General features: G+C 41.2%; 1 protein-coding gene across 3 annotated transcripts in view; it reads left to right on the top strand.

Moving 5' to 3' along the window:
* Positions 1-24153, top strand: part of GPC5 (glypican 5) — a 4047478-nt gene that overhangs the window by 2611881 nt on the left and 1411444 nt on the right. The gene's annotated exons all lie outside the window — the stretch shown is intronic.

The following is a 24153-nucleotide window of genomic DNA, read 5'->3' as shown; positions in this document are numbered from 1 at the left end:
ACTTAGAAATGACGTCCATTCCCATCATGCTATTAGAAAACTAAAAGACTTAAAAAAATTAAACCATTAGTGAAGGTTGTGCAATTCACCACTAGTTTAGCATACTGCTGAATGTTACATTTAATATTCCTGAGATAGCTAAAGAAGGTCTAGTAATTGTCTTCAGCCTGGGAAGCTTTCCTGACCTCATAACTTGCCTTGTTGGACTTTATTAGCCTTCTTAGTTTCTTGCCTAGTAAAATAATGGAGCTCTTGTCTCTATAAGAGTTGTGATTTTGACCATGACTTTTTTCTTTTGCTATATAACCTGTTAAGGCAAGGATTCCACCAGTAAGGTTTGTTTTTGGTGTTAGATCCGTACTTACCAGTGGTAGGTATGACAGCCTCACTGCAGCCATTTACATGCTTGTACAGGATTTCTGTAAATAATTCTGCATAGCTACATGTATTTGCAGGATTGGGGAGCTGTGAATATTGATTGTTACTTAATAGGAAGTAGTTTACTTCAGAATATTTCCTAACTTTTATGGATTTAGTTGGGTTTTCTGGGATGATTTTTATTTTGAAGGAGACAGCATTGTGTTCCTACCTCACTAATTAGAATGTGACACAGGGTAGAGGGTGTGACAGTCTCTCATGTTGGTGAGTAATACATTCAATATGTTTGATCCTCTGGTTGTGGTGTGCACTTTCTGGTCCTGGGTGTTGTGTTGGTAAAGTCCAGGAAACATCGTGCCCATGAGTTAGAGGCAGTGTATGTTTCCCAGTCTATAAAGGGGTAGTTAAAGTCTTTCATTAATAGGATATTTGCTTGGGCGGTGCATGACTCTAGAAGGTCAAGGTAAAAGTTATTAGCTTTGTGGGTCATAGAGGGAAATCTGTAGCTGTCCAGGAGATGGTAAAGACCCATGTCTGTGGAAACTTGGATATGGAGGATCTCCAGGGTATTATCCTGTTTAACCAACCTAGAGTTGTATTTATTGCTAATGTAGATTAAGGCACCCCTACATTTAACTCCTGTCTGTGCTGCTGTTGGTCTAAATGTGTGAAAAGCGCTGTGGCCTTCCACTGCTAAAGTACATTCTGTTGCTTTAAACCAAGTCTCAGTAACACCACAGATGTCTACATTCTCCAAAAGGATGACAACTTGTAGGGTTGTTTCTTGTTTAGCCTTATAGCATATAAGAGCATCAACTTTAGGTTTTGTGCAGCGTTGGTAGTTTCATCATCTTGACATTGCCTAAAAGGGCTGTAAGAGGTAAAGTAGGTAAAGCAGGTAAAGTTTTAGCCAATATCCGAGAGCCCAGGGGGGCAGGTACAGACCATCTTTAATAAAGCAACATAGTCTCTTACCCATGTCCTCCCATGCTGATAGATATTCGATTCCCCTGAAATGACACCAGAAACACCAGAAACATAGGCGATTACTGTGGCTGTGCTGCTCACTGTAAGGCACATACTTACCTGTAACACATATTCTGAGAGATCCATAATGTCTCTTTTCATATAATCTAGTGACGTATGTCTCAGGTCATTTACACCCACATGGACTATGATAGACACGTACTGGTGCTTGTGGTGTAGTGACATGATATTGCAGATCCTGGCTCCAGATAGGCAACTGACCATTATCTTCTCATTTTCCAGGCTGCTTAGAAGGGTATCTGTGTGTCATACAATAGAATCCCTATAACAAGAGTATGAGGTGAAATGTTTGCTTGCCTTAGGGCTTTACTCTTTTGAGATTCAGTGGGTGTAGGCTTTTGTGGTCTTGGGTGTTTGTTTTTTTTTAGCTGTATTCAACTGGACGTATAAGAGTATTTAAGTACCTTTATCTGCACTTTTTTCAAATAATACAGTTTTTAAAATGATTTAACTGTGTTGCATGATTATTAACTGAACTGGAAGTTTTGACTCTGTTCTTCAGTTAGTGCTTGCTTGCATTTTATTATTAGTTAGTAATTGCAGGTGTGGGGGTAGCCACATTCTTTGATTTCCTGTCCTTGCCTATTTAAGTGGTACAGTTTGAAATATTTTCTGCTTAAAAACCTCAGATTTGGCTGGCTAAGATCTAGATGTATTCAACTGGACATATAAGAGAATTTAAGTACCACTATCTGCACTTTTTTCAAATAATACAGTATTTAAATTGATTTAACTGTGTTGCATGATTATTAACTGAACTGGAAGTTTTGACTTTGTTCTTCAGTTAGTTTTCCCACCCACCGTCCATGTTTCTGTTTTGGTGTTAATCTTGTGGCTTTGGGACTACCCGCCCCTCTTGTAAATTTGTGTTTGGATACTCCTTCTGGGCCCATCTCATTTGCTCACTTAACTGAGTGCAGTGAGATCATATTCTGATTTCAGGCACGCCTACTGTCTACAAAGAGATTATCTGGGAAAGAAAACAAAAAAAATTTTTTTAAGCTTGTTTCATGCCTTTCCTGTTAAGTGGTCTAGACTGTTTGTAGGCTTCTGAGCCCTCAAGCCCTTCTGTATTGGAGGGAAGCCTTCTAGCTTTGTTTTGTTTCTTATAACTAGCCAGTTTTCTAGTTTCAGCACTCAAATCTGTTTCTTTGAGCTCAGCACTTGTTCAGAACATGTAAGCACTAAATAAGCTACAAATTACTACAGCACTCAACTTTCCTCACTTGTCTAGTGGAAAGCAGTTTTTAGCACTTAATAAATAAGCACCTATCCAGGCATGTCTAAGGGTCAGCTCCCTGTGATTTCTCCTGTCTACCTGATGAATCTGGGCATCTTGGGGCAATGCAGCAATTGCCTCATGTACACAGACAACCCTCTCCTCCTACCACCCAACACTACAACCTGTGAGAGATGCACTTATATAGCCAAACTGGAAGCAAAGCTCTCTTCACTCAAGTCTGGACTAGACAGTCAAGAGGAGAAGGTAAACACTTGCACCACACCACACTCATCACATAGTCCCTCAAAACCTACACCACCAAAACACACACATAGAAACACAAAACACACACCTACATTTGCGGAGGCTCTCAATAAAAACCTCCCCAAGCATCAGGGACATCCAAAGCATAAACGCAAGCAAACTCCACCCCCCAACACAACCCAAATGACACATAGCCCACAAACTCAGTGTGCCACTCAACCACAGCCCATAAGGCATAGCAACGTACCCAACAGTCTAGTCATAGGTGACTCTATAGTCAGGCACACTGATGTTCCACTCACTAGACTAAACAAGGAGAAAGTTACTGTCAGCTGCCTGTCAGGTGCCAGGATCAGCCACATAACGCATGCACTCAGGTCACTCCACAATAAGTACAAATATGACACTGTCATTGTCCATGTTGGTGTGAGTAACCTGAGACATACCTCCCTGGACTACATGAAAAGAGACATGGAGGAGCTCTCCGATCTTGTATCCCAGGCAGGTATGACCCTAACCCTGAGTAACATCCTTCCATCACCCAGAATGATACCATAGTACAAGGACAAAATGATTGACTTCAACAATTGGCTAAGCTTCTGGTGTCATTCTAAGGGGATCCAGTATTTGTCTGCCTGGGACGACATGATGTACAGTCCATGATGCTTTGCCAGAGATGGCTTGCACCTGCCGCCCTTAGGATTCCGGATACTGGCTAAGGCTCTTGCCACCCCTATAGTGCCTTTTTTAGGCAAGGTTCAAATGACAAATTCACCACCGTAACAGGTACAAGCAAGCAAAATCTGAGGGTAATGCTACTCAATGCTAGAAGTCTAAACCTCAAAATGCACTCACTCGAGGCGCTCCTTAAAATGGAGAACATTGACTTCTGTGCAGTGACAGAGACCTAGTTCAAAGCTCCAGAGAGCACCCCTGCATTACCAGGCTTCAATTCATACCACATCTTTTGGCCAACTAACCCAGAAAGAATCAATAAAGGTGGAGGCGTGTCCATATTCATTAAGGATATCCACACCTCCAGGCTAGTTGCACAGCATAATGCATCCAAGATTATCCAAGTGCAACTAACTCTGGGCAAGACCGCAATCCAAATTGTAGCTTGCTACAGACCCCCCACTATGCCCCAGGATTCACATTCCTCATTTTTTGATACACTGGAAAGTATTAGGGTACAACCCAACACCCTAATAATAGGCAATTTCAACTACCCCACCATTAACTTTGAAAACTATTCATGCACCAACTCTTTTGCTCAATGTTTTCTAGAATTCATAAATTCCAATGCCTTGGATCAACTTATTCACACCCCCACCAGGGGCAGCAATATCCTAAACCTAGTCATTACCAACATGGGAAACCAGTGTTCCACACCAGAGATCAATTCCTCGTTGGTCAGATCCGACCACAAGCTAATAAGCCTAGACATCCACATCCCACCCCCAGCCCCAATTAGGGAAACCATCATAAAAAACTTCTCCAAAGCCAACTTCACACTTCTTAAGACAGAAGTGGCAAACTTCATGACACCCATGCAGACGGACAATAGAGGTATGACTGCCGAATCCTACACAAATGCACTTTCTAAGCACTTACACGAGTGCATGGATCATGCTATCCCTAATAGAACCAAGATGTTATCCTCCAAAAAAAGGAAGCTAATCTGGTGGTTTTCTGCCATAAACAAACTCTACAACAGAAGAAAGAAACTGTTGCAAAAAAGAGTAAAATCCCATGACTGCAGGAGGTCAACCTCAGTAAGAAGCTGAAATCCCTCATAAAATCCTCCAAAGCTAGTTACAAAAACAAAATTGCCACTGACTCTAAAGACAACCACAAAGCATTCTATAGCTATGTCAAGAATCTAAATGGGAACACTCAGATCTGCTCTGAGTTGCAGCACAATGGCACTAAATATACAGAACCAACTGATATTGCCAACATCCTAGCAGATAGGTTCAGTGCTAACTTTACCCCCCTCTCACCCTCTAGAGGGCCCATCTCTATACTGGAAGAATGCAAAGTTCCTATAATCACAGCTGCACAGGTAAAAAACACACTCTCCAAAGCCAAGAACACAGAATCCATGTGACCTGACAATATCCCAGGCTGCGTTCTACATGAACTACAGAATGAACTGGCACCCTATCTAAGTACCATGTTCAATCATAGCCTCACCTCAGGCTTTGTACCCACTGAATGGCGCACCGCGATGGTTATCCCACTCCACAAAGGGGGAGCCACTAAGGACCCCGGTAACTACCGCCCCATTAGCCTGACGAGCCTGGTCTGCAAGGCCATGGAACGTATCATCATGGAACTCAGAAACAAAGACACTGGTAATCTCCAAACTCTGGACCCTACCCAGTTTGGATTTGTAAAAGGCAGATCATGTCTTCTAAACCTGATTGACTTCTTTGAAGCAGTCACCAAAGCCATAGATGAGGGTAAAATGGTTCACACAGCTTATCTAGATCTCGCCAAGGCTTTCAACACCATCCCCCACTCTGGAATTATAGATAAGCTCACTAAACTAGGTATAAATCCCTATCACAAGATGGGTTGCCAACTGGCTCATGGACAGAACCCACACTGTGAAAGTAGTGGATTCCAAATCTGGCATCAGACCAGTGACAAGTGGAGTACCACAGGGTTCAGTCCTGGGTCCTCTCCTGTTTGGTATCTACTTCTCTGAAGTACAGGCCAACACAGAAGGTCTTTGGCTAACAAAGTTTGCAGATGACTGCAAACTAGGAGCCATAACTGGAACTCCTAACGATGTGAACAAACTATAAAAGGGCCTCACTGAGACAGATACCTGGTGTCAAAGTCATGGCCTGAAGCTCAATGCCAAAAAGTGTATTGTCATCCCCTTTGGTAAAAACTCTGTACCCAGGAACTACAACCAAACCAAAAGCCAGAATACCTGTTTGTTATGGTATTCTGAGGAAGTTTTTATTAAAAAAATGAAAGCGCTAAACCAACACAGTGTGGATTATGTCTTGTCTTTCCTTTCTGAGGCTTTTGGTTTGGTTTTGGTTCGTGAAAAGTTCGTGGTTTTATAGTTTACCCAGGAACTACCACATAGCTGGTAGTCTACTTAATGCCAAAAATATGATAAGAGACCTTGGGACACAGGTGGACAGTAGTCTCTCCTTTGATAATTACATCGCCACAGTGGTCAGGAAATCCTTCTACGTGGCTCATCTCATCACAAAAGGTTTCTCATCCAGAAAAAAAGAGGTCATTGTTCCCCTCTACTCATCACTCATTAGACCCATTATAGAGTACAATGCCCCTTTTGGTATGTACCTCACAAGACATCTACAACAACTGGAAAGACCACAGAAATACCTCACAAAGGATTACTGGCCTCAAGCAGATGCCCTATGCAGACCGTCTCAGAAAACTACAGCTTTACTCCATCGCATATCGCCTACTCAGGGGCGATCTCTGCCTAACATACAAAGCTATGTCAAACCCAGAGCTGTTGGACATGCTCCACTTAAAGAAATCCCAATCCCTCCAAGCTACGTGCTCTAGGGACCTAAACCTTTGTCACCACAATAAACAGAACATGCTGGAGGGATAGCTTCCTGTCCCAGAGACTTCCCATACTCTGGAACAGACTACCTATCTATGTCAAACAGAGCTCCTCATTAGCACTCTTCAAGAAAAATCTTGATGATTGGATGGGAAATGGGAAATTCACTCTGGGGATCACTTCTGTGGCTCTGCTCAACAGGGGCACAGGAAAATAATTTTCTTGGGTGGCGAAAGCCGGGGTACATTTTTTGGCTAGGCTTATATGGGCCCTAGGGCTGATAGCCTAGTACCTACCCATGAACCTATGATTTAATGATTGCTGAGGACAGGTGTTGCTGTTTGATGACTTAGGAGGTCTTTGAGGTTTTGAGAGGTTTATTTTAAGTGCATCATCAGAAGAGGTGAGCTGTATGTGTGAAGGAGCTCTGTGTGTTTTCATGACAATTTTGTTTGCAAGCAAGATTTTTGCCTCCAAGTAAGTTATATATGCAGATCTCTCACATACTTTCTTAGTTTCATTAAGGATTAGCACGTTGCTTGAGCACATGAGGCAATTGTGGCGCTGTTTCAGGATGCCCATATCTACCAAGTTGGCAACAGAGTTACTAGGAAATTATAAATCCATGTTGTCAGGAGCTCTATTTCATTTGGGATATTATAGTTTATGGACTTGGTTTCACAGGGGCCATCTGAGTGTTGTCCAGGGTTAAGGCTAGATGTTAGATAGTGCTATTTAATGATCTACCTAGATACTCTAAGCTTAGCTCCATGCTAAGCCTTTTTGTGTTACAGGTTAAAGTCCTAAGAACTAGCTTTATAGGTTTGTTAATACACTGGGTCCTGCTAATCACCACTGCATAGTGAACAGCTATACAAAAATGCTCTTAATTTATAGCAGACAGAAAAAAGCTGAAAACCAACACTGGCATCCCCTGACCAGTAAACAACAACACTTTCAAATCCATGGGATGCTTCTAAAGTCAGAGAGATCATGTAAACTCCTTCTGCCACAAAACAAATGATCCTGGAACTAGTTAATGTTAAAGCACAGTTAAAATAGCTCTGAAGTGCAGATTAACATCAAACAACCAAGTGCCTAAAAGCCCTATGTTAATGAAACAATCTCACTTCAAGCCTCCTTGTGTGTTTCCCAGCATGGACTGTTATTCCAAGTATCTTTGTTCTGGTTTATGCACTTGCGCTCCAAACCAGTTATTTTACATTAGGAAGGTTTGTGGTCTATACTCCTGTAGCATTACTGTCTAGGCAGATTTTTAACTACTACAGCATTTAGTATGCACATAGCTGAGAATTGCTCATCAAGTTCCTTGTCTTATAGACCTATTCAATATTTAAATTTCCCTCACTTCTCCCTAGTATATCAGTAACCATGGATATGCACTTCACGGCTCTGTCTGTGGCCTGTCTGGTTGAGATGGGTATTCTTAGGCACTGTAGCAATTGCCTCAGGTGCACTGACAACCCACTTATTCTTAATAAAACAGATAAAATTATGCAAGAGGTGTAAATACACTTTAATGCTAGAGGAAATACTCTCTCATACAATCAAAACTAATCCTATAAAGGTTGTCAGTGATACTTGTACCATCCCTACTGCACAGGGTAAAGACCCTACACATAAAACTATTTATGCTGAGGCACTTAATTAACCTTCTTAAAACACTAAGACGACCTGCACAGTACAATCAAAGAAAGGGTCCTCAGTCATCATGTAAACACTATATTAAAATATCACTCACAGCAACACATTGTAACAATATATCCAGTGCCTTTACTTCTAAGCCCTTAAGGTAAACTAACAGAAATCCAATTTTCATGATCATTGGTAATTCTATAGTGAGGCCCACAGATATCCCCATCACCAGACTGAGTATGGAGAGAGTCAAGGTTAGCTGCCTTTCCCGGGGTTAGGATCCATAAGTTACACAGGCACTCAGGTCTTTGAACCACAGGTACCAATATAACTGTGTCATAGTGCATGTGGGTGTCAATGACCTGAGACATACCTCCCTTGACTATGTGAAGCGAGACATGATTGAACTCAATATTTATGAGACTAGCAGTGAGCAGTATGCTACATTCTTCAAGGATGATGAAACATTACCAACAGAAAATTACTGATTTTGACAATTGGCTTAGCTTCTGATGTCATACCAGGAGGTACAGTATTTGATGACGTAGGAGGACATAGTTGACAGACCACACTCTTTTGCCCAGGATGGTCTGCACTTATCCCATCTGGGATTTTGGATTTTGACGAAAACCTTTTCCACCACCATAGTGTCTTTTTAGGCAATGCCAGACTGATAAACCTACTGTCTTAACCGAACCTATGAAGGAATATCTGAAGGTGATACTCCTCAATGCTAGAAGTCTTATCAAGAAACTCCACTCCCTGCAATCCTTCTTCTCCCTGGAGAGTTCAGATGCCTGTGTAGTAACAGATGCATGGTTTAAAGTCATGGAGAGTACCCCAGGTTATAATACAAGGTTATAATGCCTTTTACATCTTTAGACCACCTATTGCACAGGAGGGAACTAAAGATGGAGGAGGCCTCAGTGACAACTCACCATAAACAGGATGTTGTATCATATCCTTGCAACCTATTGGCCCCTTCTATGTCCCAGGAAACTCGTACTACCTATCTTAGTGTACTAGAGTCCCACACTGCTCAACCAAATATGATATTCATGAGGGATCTAAACTACCCACCTATAGAATGGGAATCCTATACCACTTCTAATGCACAAGCCCAGTGATTCCTAAACTTTGTTAATACCAACATTCTGGAACATTTGATCCATCCTCCTACCAGGAGTACAAACATCCTTGACCTTATACTCATGAACATGGGGGTCTGATGTTCCTTACCCAATGCAATGTCTTCACTCATCAGATCTGACTATAAGACAGTATTACTTGAAAGAAAAATTAAATTCAGGGATCCAGTGAAACTAAAAACCGTTAGGAGCTATTCCAAGGCTAACCTCTCTCCCTATAAGCAACACCTTGGCTAAATGCCAAGCATCCCCAAACCCAGTTAACATCATAGCATATGCTGAGCTTTTAAAAAAATCTCTCTACAGCCATATTGATAACTATATAGAGTGAGCTGTGCCCACTCATATTAAGAATAAGACAAACTCAAAAGGCAAGTCACCCTGGTGGAATCAAAAATGTAATCAGTTATGCAACAAAAGAAATTTTGACAAACATAGGAGGAACAAAGCCATACATGCTAAGAGCCCCCCTGGCCAATCTAAGCAGGCAGCTAATAGGGTTAATTAATACTTTAAAGGCTAAATATGAAGAAACATATCTTCTCAGGCAAAGGACAGTCACAAGGGTTTCTACAACTGTGTCTGTAACCTTAGGGGAGATGTACAGCAACAAATAGCACTTACTGTAAATGGCATCACCAAACTGAACCAGAGGTCTTTGCCAACCATTTGGCTGACAAGTTCAGCTCAAACCCCCCAATAGCCCAAAAAATATACTGCATATCACATTCCCCACAACCATTACTTGGGAACAGGTCATCAATGCACTTTCCAAGCACAATAACACTTTTAATGGGCCCTAATAACATAGGATCATAGGAAGTTACTAGGCAGAGTCCCCAAGACCAAAGCTTGGGGTATGGCACTCGCTATGGGTCTACTGCTTGAGGTGACATCCCCTATTTTGACTAAGTGGGTTCAATCAGTGAGCCAGTTGGCTACCCATCTGATAGCATATGGATTGATGCCTAGTTGAGAGAGTTTATCTATTATGTCCGAGTAGGGAATAGTGTCGAAGGCTTTGGCCAGGTCAAGGTAGACAGTGTGCACCATATTCCCCTTGTCCATGGCTTTTATGACTGTCTCAACAAAGTCAACCAAATTTAACAGACATGACCTCCCCTTGATGAAGCCAAACTGTGTGGGATCAAGTGTTTGGAGGTTGCCAATGTCCTTGTTAATGATATCCATGATAATCCATTCCAAGGCCTTGCAGATCAGACTAGTTAGGCTGATGGGTTTATAATTTCTCAGATCAGTGGATGGAGCATCTTTGTGCAAAGGGATGACATTGGCTGTCCTCCACTCAGATGGAACAAAGCCAGTACTCAGGCTTTGGTTGAATAGGGCACCTAATGCTGCTGCAAGTTCCTGCCTGAGTTCATGTAGGATGCAGCCTGGGATGTTACTGGGTCCCATGGAGACTGTATTTTTTGCCTTTGAGAGAGCAGTGATGACCTGATCCCTCAATGTAAGAGGAATGGGGCAGGTACTGGGGATGTCCTGATTTACTGATGGAAGAAAAGAGGGGTGAAGTTTTTGCTGGATCTGTCAGACAGTTTGCCATATCTACAGCATTTGTATATGTGGTGCCTCTGACCACCAGTTCTGAACAGATCTGGGTGCTTCCTTTGAGACTGTGGACATATGTGCAGAAGGCCTTATGATTGTTTCTAGTAAATGTGGCCAATTTGGACTTGAATTTTGCATTGAAGTATTTCACTAGTGCTCTTATTTGCTTGTTCAGGCTAAGGAGAGCTCCTTCTTGGTCTTGGACAGCAATTTTTTCCTTTTGTTGTAGAGTTTATTTATTGCCGATGTCCACCACACAGGTTTACTCTTCCTTTTGGAGGATGATTTAGTCCTGTCAGGTTTCCCCTGATTCCATGCATCTATATACATTTTCATATAGTGCTTTGGTATAGATTTGGATAGTAGTGCAAGTTCCTAGAGAGGGGGTGGGGGCTGTGAAGCTGTTATACCATCTCTCAGGAGATTGTAATCAGCTTTGGAGAAGTCTTTTGTTTGTCCCTAGCTGGGTGGGGGGGGGGGGTCAGGAGAGATGGTAACTTCAAAAGTGACCACTTTATGCTTGGATCTTACCAGGGAGGATGATACTGCAGGGATGCAGTGGTTACTCATGTTGGTTAATACCAAGTCTAAGATATTATCACCTCTTGTGGGGGTACTGCCTAGCTGTTCCAAGGCATTTACATTGACAAAATCAAGGAATCTCTGGGCATTTGTGCTCTGGCATGAGTAGTTCTTCCAATCTATGTTTGGGTAGTTAAAGTCACCCATGATCATGATAAAGGGTTGACTCTTGATAAATTCAAAGAGGTCTAGATAAGAGGATTGGGCATCTTGAGTCAGATTTGGGGGCCAGTAGCTAGCTATGATTTGTATAGGGGTTGTGATAAACTGAGGTGCTGCCAACCCAGCTAGATAGCATTTTGTAAATAATTCTAGGTCATTGTAAATATTAATGTGATCCACAGGCTTGTTTTACAAATGTAAACAAACTGTTATGTGCTGAGCTTCAAAAATGCAAACACAGTGTACCCTGCTGGAAGAAAGCTGATAAATAAAGAATTTTATGACTATGAGAGATCTCAAGCTAGGAGTCAGGATGTCTGGGTTAGGAGCATCTTTCTATTGTCGTAAGACAGAGATAATTACTAGGTTTCACATGTAAAGTGTCTTTTATTGCTGTGACTTCCTGGCAGCTGCAGATCACAAAGAAATGTTCAATTTTAAGTTCTGTGAGCCTGGGAAACTTAGCAGAAGTGACAAGAATGATGTAATCTGAAATGAATCAGCAGTAATTTTTATTATCAATTTAAGAACTATCTCAAGAGAAAGAGATTGTATTTGGTATTTGTTTTCAGACCTGTTAACCACTCACCAGGACTTTAGACAACATGCTCAAAGAGCAGTAAAACAAAGCAATAAAATTAAATACAACAATCCAGTTCACTCCAAAAAGAATAGATTTAATACGTTCTAGTGCCTCGACATTCACTGCCTTCAATGGAACTCACCAGGACTTCCTTGCTCTGTAAGTAGGATTTAGATCTTAGTATTTCTCTTAGAGATAGATAGAAATAGCAAGATTAGTCTAGCTGTTTTCTATATTTATGTCAGACTGTACTACAGTGTTGTTTTAAAGTATTTCCAATGATTTCTGAACTCTCTAGTGTCGCTGTGTTGAATTAATGAGCATTGTCTTGTGTTTTTATTATTTATTATTAAATATTTTTAAACCTTTTAACTGTGACTGTTTTATGTATAGATAATTTAAGCTCATAGAGTACTTGCATGTATTTGGTGATACTGTACAAGCCACTCCAATAGCCTTGCTGTTCGTCACCCTTACTATTTGGGTAACAGTAACATTGCACAGTAGAACTGGGCACCCTTTGGTAAGGGCCTTTATAGTAGCTGATAAGAGTAGTTGGTACCAGGTGGTACTATTGTGTAGTCTGGGCAGGAGGGGGCATAGCTAGTGAACCTGTGCCAGCCTTCCCCAGGAGTGTCTGTGTGTTTGTATATAAATCAAATCTCAAAGTGTGTGTGTGTCAGCTACTTGGGCAGGGACACAAAGCACTGGTTGGATAGAGAGGGTACTAGAGGTTTTGGCTTGACTACTCAGCTAAGATCTGAACCCTATAGCTGTGCCAGTGGGGGGTCTTATTAGGGATCTGGAGAGAAAGGGAGAAACCAGCCCCAGACTGATTGTGATCACTGTGTGCTCTTAAGGGAAATTGTACTTTACTGTGTGTGTACTTGTTATTCTCCCAATGTGGCCATCCCTCACTGGTGTTAGTGGTGAGGATTGAGGCTCCTTAATTATTGGGCCAGTGCATGGGTGGCACAGGGGTTAACTGCATCTGGAGTGTCTCCTGCACGTCATACTGTTTGACCAACCTGGCGGTGTGTATGTCTTTAATATATATTGAAACTCCACCTCCTTTGGCTTTACTGCCCACAGTTTTGGGTCTGAATCTATGATAACATGAGTAACCAGGGAAGGTTGGGGTGCTCTCCTCAGCTTTGAACCAGGTTTCTGTGACTGCGAAGATGTCTTGATTTTCCAAGGTTATTTAATAAATAGCATGAAACATGACCTCTCTGATCCACTTGAATCACTTTTCAACTGGAGCCTTCAATCAGATTTTGTGCCGAAGGAAGGAAAGATGTCTACAGTCATTCTCCTACACAAAGGTGGTCCAGGTACTGATCCGGGTAACTATAGGTCAATAAGTCCTACCAACCCCATATGTAAGACCATGGAAAGAGTCATTATGGACATGATAAATACAAACACAGGTAACATGCAAATGCTGGACTCATTACAGTTCAGTTTTACTAAAGGAAGATAATGCCCATTAACTTTGGTGGACTTTTTGAGAGGGTCACCAAAAATTGGATGAAAGTAAGACTGCACACAGCTTACCTCAACCTGGGCAAGGCTTTTTGTAGCATTCCCACTAAGGCATTCTAGACAAACTCACTCAATTAGGTATAAACCCTTCTATCACCTGATGGATAACCACCTGGCTCAGTGATAGGACCCAGCAGATCAAAATAGGTGAGGTCACCTCTACCAGGAGGCTAGTCACTAGATGAGTCCCTCAGAGCTCATTGCTGGGCCTACTCCTTTATGGTATCTATTTCTCTGAAATGGAAGCAAATGATGAAGGTTTATGGCTGACTAAGTTTGCAGATGATTGCAAGCTGGGGGTTTCATCAATTCTGCTGCAGACACTAGCATTCTTCAAGATGGTCTATCTCTGACTAACAAATGTTGTTAAAGCCATGGCCTTAAACTCAATGCATAATTCTGCCCTTTGGGAAGTCGACCAATCTGGCTAATTACCATGTTGATAAGGTGCCTTTAAGAGTTGACCCAGTGGTCAGGGATCTGGGTATGCACATAGAAAGTTGCCCTACCTTTGGCCACTATTTGGCCACAGTGGTGAGGAAATCCTTTTATGTTGCACAGCTTATAACTAAGGGCATGGCATCTCAGTCTAAAGAGGTCATTAAACCACTGTACTCCACTCTTATCAGACCAATTATAAAGTATAATGCTCCCTTTGGTATGTACCTGACCAGGCATATGCACCAACTAGACTGACCTCAGAGGTTCCTTACAAAAAGAATACAAGGCATAACAAACCTACCTTATGCAGAGAGCCTTAAAGCCCTTTCCCTGTACTCAGCCTCCTATAGATTGCTGAGGGGTGATCTATGCCTAGCTTACAAGGCATCAACAAACCCTAAACTTATGAACCTTCAACATATTCATAAGTTAAAGGGTACCAGAAATACAAGGTCTAAGGACCTGAATGTTGTTTGTGACTTAAACAGAACATGCTGGGGAGATTGATATGTGTTCCAGACACTGCTCTCCTATGGAATAGGCTTCCATTCAGTATGAATCTGAGTTTGTCTGTTACCCAGTTTAAGCACAACCTAGACCAGTGGATGGGGAATAGGAAATTCATACTGGGCCTGGCACCCATGTCTCTAATGGAGAGTGGTAGCTTATAAATGCCTGGCTGTCACAGTTTTCCTCAGATAGAGGACATCATTATTCTTTTGGGAAAACTTGTCTAGGCTTAGAAAGGCCCCTTGGGTTGTTAGGCTAATAATCTGTGAATCTTTGAATCTGTGACTGACCAGGCTACTTTACTACTGCCACTAGAAAGTAGTCCCAGGCTTCTTAATGTAAAAATACACTTTAATTAGCCAAAAGTGAAAAGTTATCAGAAGCAAATCAAGCAACTAGCTATGACAAATAATTCTCACTTCACACCTCCCTGTGTGTTTTCCAACTCGGACAGACCAGCCTACATTTCTATCCCATTAGAACTGCAGTCCCATTTTAGTTAGCCAAAAGTGAAAAGGTATCTGAAACAAAGCAAGCGCAGAGCTATAGCATGTAGTTCTTACTTAAGTCTACCTGTGTGTATCCCAACTCAGGCAGACACGGTTATCTTTCTTCTCCAGCAGATCTGCAGTCCCAGTCTTCTCAATGTAAAAACACACCTTAGTTAGCCAGAATTGAAAAGGTAGCACAACCAAATCTAACAACTAGCTACAAGTAAATACAAGGCTATTCAAAGGCAGACAAGCCAGCAGTGAGGAACACACACCTGATTTGTGTGTCTGTACATTAATTCAGTGCCAGTTGGATGATTAAGCATGGTATACTCCTATCTGGATAGATGTACAGGAATTTTACCCAGAGCAAGTTCACTCTTTAAACTTAACAAACAAAATTGGTTTAGGAAGTGTACTGACCAATTGGAAAATTCAAAACTAATGCCCATACCTTCAGCTAGAATGCAACCACTCATCAAAATGAATTAATTATATCAGAAACACGATAACAGTGGTATAACATTTTGGGAGAGCTGTAATCTATACATTGGTCCTGAAATATGAAAGTAAACTAACTTTCAAAGAAAGGATCTAACAGCAGGTATATTTTGTTTAAATATTGGTAGTAAGCAAAAACAAATTTGAGATGCATGGCACCAGCATCTTTATTTATTTATTTATTTTATTTTATTTTACATTTGTTGACCGGTATAGTCCAACTGGATAGATGTCCATTTTCAGCGGAGGCCTGGGGAGAAAAGCTCCAAGGTAGAACATACAGTAAAAATCACAAAATGATTACAAGTTGCACACAGTTTACAGGCTCCAATTGAGCAAACAGGTACTATAATTATACATTTTTAAAACAGTGTTGACAAATTGACTAGACAATATAACATGATTACAGGATATAGAGGAGGATTTAGTTGGGTTTTGAACAAGGACATAGCCACTAAGTTTTAAAATATAGCTTGAGGCGTTTTTTGAACTGAGTAAGAGAGGGTTCAAGAGTAAGATCAGCAGGAAGAGAGTTGCAAGTTTTAACAACAGAGTTAGCAAACAGAGTCCCCAGTAGAGTTGTTGATTTTGGATGTTTGTACCAGTAGTTTATTAGAAGAGCGAAGTGACCTCAGGTTGCTATAAAGGTTGATGATATTTTTAAGTGTAGGCGTATTAGGGTGGGCGGGAACTTTATGGACGATTATAAGCTGGTTGTACTGAAGTAGGCTAGGCCATTCTAGCTACCCCAGAAGATTTAGGTTGTGACAGTGGTGGTACTATAGGCCATGCATGTTGCAAATCTAGCAATATGATTATAACAGCTGGAGAGTTTGCTAAGACCGGATTTCTTCAAATTAGTGAGTAGAGGGGAGGTGTAGAGAAAAGTGGAGAGTTGATGGGAATGAGCAATAGCAATCGTAGCAAATGGAATAAGGAACAGTTTAATCTTATCCAGGGAGCCAAGTTTTTTATTAATGGTTTTGACAGTTTGATTGACATGGATATCAAATTTGAGAGTGTTGTCTATTGTGACACCTAAGAGTTTGGTTCGTACATCTGGGGAGATAATGGTACCTTTATTAGATTTTATGGAAAAGGGTAGTGAGGAAGACTTACAAGTGGGGGACAAAAAAGCAACTTTGTTTTGTTGGGGTTTAACATCAGCTGACAGAGAGCCATTTTTCAACTATATTGAAAGTATTCTGGGTTAATGTCATTATATCTGTCGGGGAGGTGGCTGAACAAATCAAGGGGGAGTCATCCGTATATTGGATGCAGGTAGCATTTGGGATGACAGTGGGAAGGTCATTAATAAAGAGAGAGAAAAGAAGGGGTCCTAGTATGGAGCTATTGGGGGACACCTAGGGTGATGGGTAGATGGGTTGATAGTTTGTCCTGGCATAGGATGGCTTGTTGTCTACCACACAGGTAAGACTGAAACCACTGAAGCGCACAGCTATTTAGTGAGAATGCCTTAAGGGTGCGCTTGAGTATTTGGTGGTTGACCATATCGAAGGCCTTGGAGAGATCTAAGAAGACGGCTGAGGAAAGCTTGCTATTATTTTCATTATGGCTTATGGTGTTAGAGAAGGATTGGAGGGCTGAGGTGGTACTGTGGTGTGGCCTAAAACTATGCTGAGAGTTAGCCAGCAGCTTATTATGGGTAAGATAATGCATAAGTTGTTTAGGGACACATGTCTCAGTGTCCCTAAACATCTGGAGTTAGCCAGTGGTGACAGAATAGCTATGGGTCTAAAGTTTGACAGCTTGAAAGAGTTGCCTCCTTTATGGAGTGGTATTACATGAGATATTTTCCAAATGCAGGGGATGGTGGCTTCAGATAAGGTTCTGTCAATTATGATGGAGATGGGTATGCAATGGCATCTGCTGCTTTTTGCAGATACTCTGGTGGGAGGAGATCAGCTGCTAGAGAAGTTGGTTTTAATTCCTTAATTAGAGATCTGATAACTGATGTGGAAACAGGCTGAAAGCTAAAGGAGAGTGGGGTATTAGCTAAAGGAGAGTGGGGTATTGGCTGTGGCAGAATTTGGGTTGGTGCAGCTGGGTGTCAGTTGGCTAGCTAGAGATTGGATAGTCATTGTGAAAAAAACTATTGAAGGTATTTGCAATATCCTTTGGCGATTTATGGTTGGAAGCTGACGGGGTAGGAGTTGAGGACTGTCTTGGGTGAAGAAGTTTGTTTATTCTTGCCCAAAACTTTTGAGGTTTGTTGTGATGTTTTTGTTGAAGATGGTAGTAGAAGTTTTTTTTGTCTGGTAGTAGATTTTTTTGTGTGATTCCTTAGCTGTCTGTATCTGAGTTTATCTAGTGGGTCTTTTGTAGCACGCCATTTGTCCCATGCCTTATTTCTAGCTATGATTTTAGATTTGGTCTCTTTTGAGAGCCACGGGGGCAGTTTTTGTTTTGGTTCTAATGGAGTGAGCAGGAGCATGAGAATCAGTAGTAAGGAATATGGAATTAAAGTATTTACCCTACCGCATCATCTAGACTTAAAGAAGAGAGAAATGGAAAGTGTCCAGGTGCATATCTGAAAACCAAAAGATGTCTGGATCAGTATCACATTTGTGTTTTTTTAAAAACTTGTGGGAAGAACAAGATATACAAAAAAAACATGCAAAATGCTATGCATGCAGTTTCCCAGATAATAAAACATAACATATGGGCTGGGATTCATTGACAAACAGCACATAGCAAAGTGGTAATTAGTGGCTGTGTAAAGGGGGCATATATTCAAACACAATGTAACAATGTATAATGCATTGTCTTTTTAACTTTTGAGTCCCTGTATGACATCATCTCCTAAACAGTACTGTGTGCAAAGCACTCATCTGCAAATCACAGCTATGCCTTCCGAAGCATTCTCTTTCTCCAAGTACTTTGTGTTCTTGGTTTTTGTTTGAAAATTGATGGAAAATAAATTGAAAAATGAGTTGCAGTATTTGTGTGAAATACAAAACCGTTATCATAGTAAAATCATAAATCATGTGGGAAATCCTCTGCCGACAGCTTTTATATTTGTAGCAGTGGCAAAAGGGAGCATTCTGTATGTAAGAAATACTTCTGTATGACGTAGTTATCAGTTAATTTAAGCTTGTAAATCCCTCAAAGCCTCAGTGGATAATTTAGATGCAAACATTAACAGTGATGTGCCTTTTGAAGGCAAACAGATCCACCACAAAATGTCATAATACATCTTGTTAAGTATTTTACTATGTGCCCTTGCATATTCACATCTGGAAACAACCCATCATTACTGCAGTCATTTAAAGGTGGGAGTGCAGTTCTGTGATTTTATGGGATGCCGTGATGTGTAGGCAGAGTTCATTTAAAGGTCATAAGTCAATGTTTGTTAAGTGAGCAAACTGAAGGTACAAAGGAAATAACAGTGACTGAATTGAGTAACTAAAGCAAGGTAAATATTACATCCTTTCCGGAGAAAATTTATTTCTACTTGCCATTCTCCACAAAATGCACAGTTATGCATTGTACATTTTTTGTTAAAAATGTAACAGCTAAGAAAGTTATTGCATTCTTCTATTTATTTATTGCATTTGATTACTTGGAAAGTCTGACTGGGCAATAAAACCCCTTTTAAGTGGAGGTCCTTGGGGGAAAAAAGCTCCAACTCACATATATAAATATTATTATCTATCACCTCTTTTTAATTGTTTTAATAAAAGTTTTATTTTATGTTTAACGGCCTGGTGATAATACTAGTTTATTTTCTAGTGTCGTTGAATTTTATCTGGTGCAGATCTTTATTTGTTGTTCCTTATGTGTGTGTGGATTCTCACATATATAAGTACACATAAGATAGGTACAGTGTACAGAGATAGCTAGTACCTCTGCTAAGAAAAAAAGTACAGCAAAATTCACATTTCGATACAATGGACAGGGATGCATATACATTGCAATATACAGTATACAGAGTTTCCTGCTCATTACATTATTCTACTAACTTTGATGGGCATTTGTCTGGAAACTGTACTTAGATTTACAAAAGGATAAGGATATAATCATACATTTACATAAATTTACATAAAAGGTACAGGGTTGCATTCATGTTGCAATCTGCAGAGGCATTTCTCATTATAAGAATTAACAATGGTGGATATGTGTGTGTCAGCTTCACTTTTAGATTTAAAATGAAAAAAAGACAGTTGTGTTTTACTTATTTATTTAATTAATTTTATTTGTTTAAGTTTGGTTACCGAGAAAGACTAGCCGGGATAAAATCCTTTTTAAGAGGAGTTCCTGGGAGAAAAGTTCCACATTTAACAACAGTTATGACAAGTATTGGTTCATAGGTTCATAGGTGTGTACTAGGCTAATGGCCCTGGAGCCTTTACAAGCCTATCCCATAGAATTACCATGGCATCGTGCCACCTGACCTTACTTCCCAGTGCCACTGGAGTAGTCCCAGAAATGAATTTTCTGTTTCCCATCCATTCATCAAGATTTTTTATGAAGAGGGCAGTGAGGTGCTCTGTTTGACATGTATGGGAAGTCTACTCCATAGCATGGGTAGTCTCTGGGTTTTGAACCTATCCCTCTAGCTTGTTCTGTTGTGTCTGGTAATGAGGTTGAGGTCTCTGGTGCATGTGGTGCGCAGGGATTGGGATTTCTTTAGATGTAGAATTTCTAAGAGAGCTGTGTCAGACATGACATTGTAAATCAAGCAGAGATTGTCTCTAAGTAGGCGATATGAGACAGAGAATAGTTGGGAGTTTTCTGAGTCTGTTCATATAGGACAAGTGTGTAAGGCCTAGGATCCTCTTTCTGAGGTACTTTTGTGGCCTCTCCAGTTAATGCAGGTGTCTAGTGAGGTACATGCTAAATGGGGCATTGTACTCAATGACTGGCCTAATGAGGGAAGAGTAGAGGGAGACAATGACCTCTTTCTTCCTGGATGCAAAACCCTTATGAATGAGATGTGCCACATAAAAGGACTTTCTGACCATAGTGACAATGTAGTGGTCAAAAGAGAGGTTACTGTCAACCTGTGTTCCCAGATCTCTTATAACACCTTCTGTGTTCAGTGGACTACCATCGATGTGGTAATTCATGGGAAATAGTTTTTTCCCTAAGGGGATGACAACACATTTTTTGGCATTGACCTTAAGGCTATGGTTCTGACACCAGTTGTTGGTCTCACTGAGGCCTTTCTGTAGGATGTCAACATCACTTGGCGAGTTAATAATAGTTCCAAACTTGCAATCGTCTGCGAACTTTGTCAGCCAGAGTCCCTTTGTGTTGGCCTGGACTTCAGAAAAGTAGATACCAAGCAGGAGAGGAACCAGGACTGAACCCTGTGGGACTCCACTCATGACTGGTTGGCAGTCTGACTTGGAGTCAGCTACTTTCACGCTGTGGGTTCTATCTTTGAGCAAGTTTGCAACCCACCTAGTGATATAGGGGTTGATGCCTAGCTTAGTGAGTTTTTCTATGATTCCTGAGTGGAGAATGGTATCAAAGGCTTTTGCCAGATCAAGGTAGGCTGTATGAACCACCTTGCCATCATCCACAGCTCTGGTGACTGATTCAAAGAAGTCGACCAGGTTGAGCAGGCATGATCTACCCTTCACAAAACCAACCTGTGTGGGATCCAGAGTTTGGAGATCCCTTATATCCTTGTTTATTACGTTCACAATGATGCATTCTATAACTTTGCATATCAGACTTGTCAGGCTAATGGGGCAATAGATCACAGGGTCTGTAGTCGGTCCACCTTTTTGGAGAGGGATGAGTGTAGCAGTGCACCATTTGGTAGGGACAAAGCCTGAGGTGAGGATGTGATTGAACAGGGCACACAAGTTAGGTGCCAGTTCATGTAGAACACAGCCACGGATATTGTCACATCCCATAAAAGCTGTATTCTTGGCCTTAGACAGTGCTGTTTTAGCCTGTGCAGCAGTAATACTGGGTGCCTGGCAATCTATTGGTATTGTCATTGGTCCTTTGGTGGGGGAGAGAGGGGTACAGTTGACACTGAATCTGTTGGCCAGTATATTGGCAATATCTGTTGGCTCAGTATAGGAGATACCATTGTGCAGTAGCTCAGAGCAAATCTGGGTATTGCCGTGGAGATTCTTTACATAACTATAGAAGGCCTTGTGGTTGTCTTTACTATCTGCTGCAATTCTGTTTTCATAGCTAGCTTTAGAGGACTTGATGAGGGATCTCAACTTTTTGTTGAGGCTGATAAGGGAGTTTTCCCAGTCTTGGGACTTCACCTTATTCCACATTGGTCTCCTCCTCCTGTTGTAGAGTTTGTTTATGGCAGGGGACCACCAGATTGGCTTCCTTTTCTTGGAGGAGAGCATCTTAGTTCTATTGGGTATAGCGAGATCCATGCATTTGTGTACGTGTTTGTGCAGTGGATTGGTGCATGATTTGGCAATCATGCAACTATTCTCCATTTGCATGGGTGCCGTGAAGTTAGCCACCTCTCTTTTTAGGAGCCCAAAGTTAGCTTTAGAGAAGTTTTTCATGGTGGTTACCTTTTCAGGACAGATGGGAGGGATGTAGATTTCCAAGCTAATTAGTTTGTTGTCGGATCTAACCAGGGAGGAGTAGACTAATGGTTTAGAGCAACGGTTGCCCATGTTAGTAATGGCCTGGTCAAGGATGTTGTTACCTCTAGTGGGGGTAAGAACAAGCTGGTCCAGGGCATTGTAATTAAGAATTCCAGGAAACGTTAGGAAGTTTATTGGTACATGAGTAGTTTTCCCAGATAATGGAGGGGTAGTTGAAGTCCTCCAGTATGAGAGTGTTAGGTTGGATCCTAATATTTTCCAGGGAGCTTAGGAATGTGAAGTGTGAGTCTTCTGACATGGTTGGGGACCTGTAGCAGGCTACAACCTGAATCGCTGTCTTACCCAATGTTCGCTACACCTGAAGTATCTCTGATGGGTTATGTTGGGCTACCAATCTGGAGGTGTGAGTATCCTTTACGAATATGGAAACACCACTGCCTTTGGAGGTTCAGTCCAAATTCTGCAGCCGAAAGGTGTGGAATGAGTTATAGCCTGGTAGTGCAGGGGTACTTTCTGTTGCCTTGAACCAGGTCTCTGTTACAGCACAAAGGTCGATGTTCTCCATTTTAAGGAGTACTTCGAGCGAGTGCATTTTGAGATTTAGACTTCTAGCTTTTAGCAGCATGACCCTCAAATTGCATTTGTTTGTAGATGTTACAGTGGTAATTTGGTCTTTGGAACACCGCCTAGAAAAGGCACTATGGAGGTGGCAAGAGTCTTGGCCAGTATCCGGAAGCCAAGGGGTGACAGATGCAGGCCATCTCTGGCAAAGCATCGAGGTCTGTCAATCATGTCATCCCAGGCAGACAGATACTGGATCCCCTTAAAATGACACCAGAAACTTAGCCAATTGTTGAAATCAATATTTTCTGCTTGTGGTATAATTCTGGGTTATGGTAGGAGGCTGCTCAAGGCTAGGCTCTTACCCATCTGAGCTACATAATCCGAGAGCTCCTCCATGTCTCCTTTCATGTAGTCCAGGGAGATACGTCTCAAGTCAGTCACACCAACATGTGCAGTGATAGAGTCATATTTGTACCTGTTGTTGAGGGACCTGAGTGCATGCGTTATGTTGCAGATCCTGGCACCTGACAGGCAGCTGACTTTTACTTTCTCCTTATTCAACCTAGTGAGTGGGACATCAGTGTGCCTCACTGTTGAATAACCTATGAGTAGTGTGTTGGGAATGCTGTTTTGCATTAGGGGCTTTGATTGAGTGGCACACTATATATATATATATATATATATATATATATATATATATATATATATATATATTTATAGATATAGATATATAAAAAAATACAATTGCATCATATCTGAAGCAGTACAAAATACACTAAAGAATATTCTATAATAATGCAGCAAGAGTTTATATTAATTGTAAAATTACATTTGTGCCATCAAGAACTAGTTTGCCATTGTATTGAGAGGGAAAGAGTGAACAACAGATTTTGACCCGTAGGAAAAAAAATAATAAGAGGAAGTATGGGAGATGTTACCTGTTGTAAGGAGATGCAAGGTGGGGTTTAACTTGGAGAATTACAGGAAAATGACCTAGATTCTGTTAGATGTTTTTTAGACTATTTTAAAGCATTTTAGAGTGTCAATTTGTCTGACAGGGAGAGGGATGCCATTCCACTTTTTGGGGATGTATTTGGAGTATAGGGGGTCTCCTAGTGAGGTGTTTTGGTTTGGTTACTATTAGTTGGTGTGTCTGTGGAGCACAGAATTCTCTTAATGAAGCAATGTGTGATAGCACCTTTTAGGAAATGATGATGCTGTGGTTTGTTATTGAGATTGAGTAGTCACTATTTGTGAGAATGTTACAGTGTTGGCAGTTGTGTCTGGTTTAACTGTATCAGGGCCAGGCAGCTGCATGTCTTATGAGGCAAATTAGCTGAAAGTCTAGCAACACTGTTAGAGCAT

Source organism: Protopterus annectens, chromosome 4.part1 (genome assembly GCF_019279795.1).
Source record: "Protopterus annectens isolate FY-2018-M chromosome 4.part1, PAN1.0, whole genome shotgun sequence".
NCBI lineage: Eukaryota > Metazoa > Chordata > Ceratodontiformes > Protopteridae > Protopterus > Protopterus annectens.
Note: the sequence above shows the minus strand (reverse complement) of the source record. Positions and strands in the feature narration are given on the sequence as shown.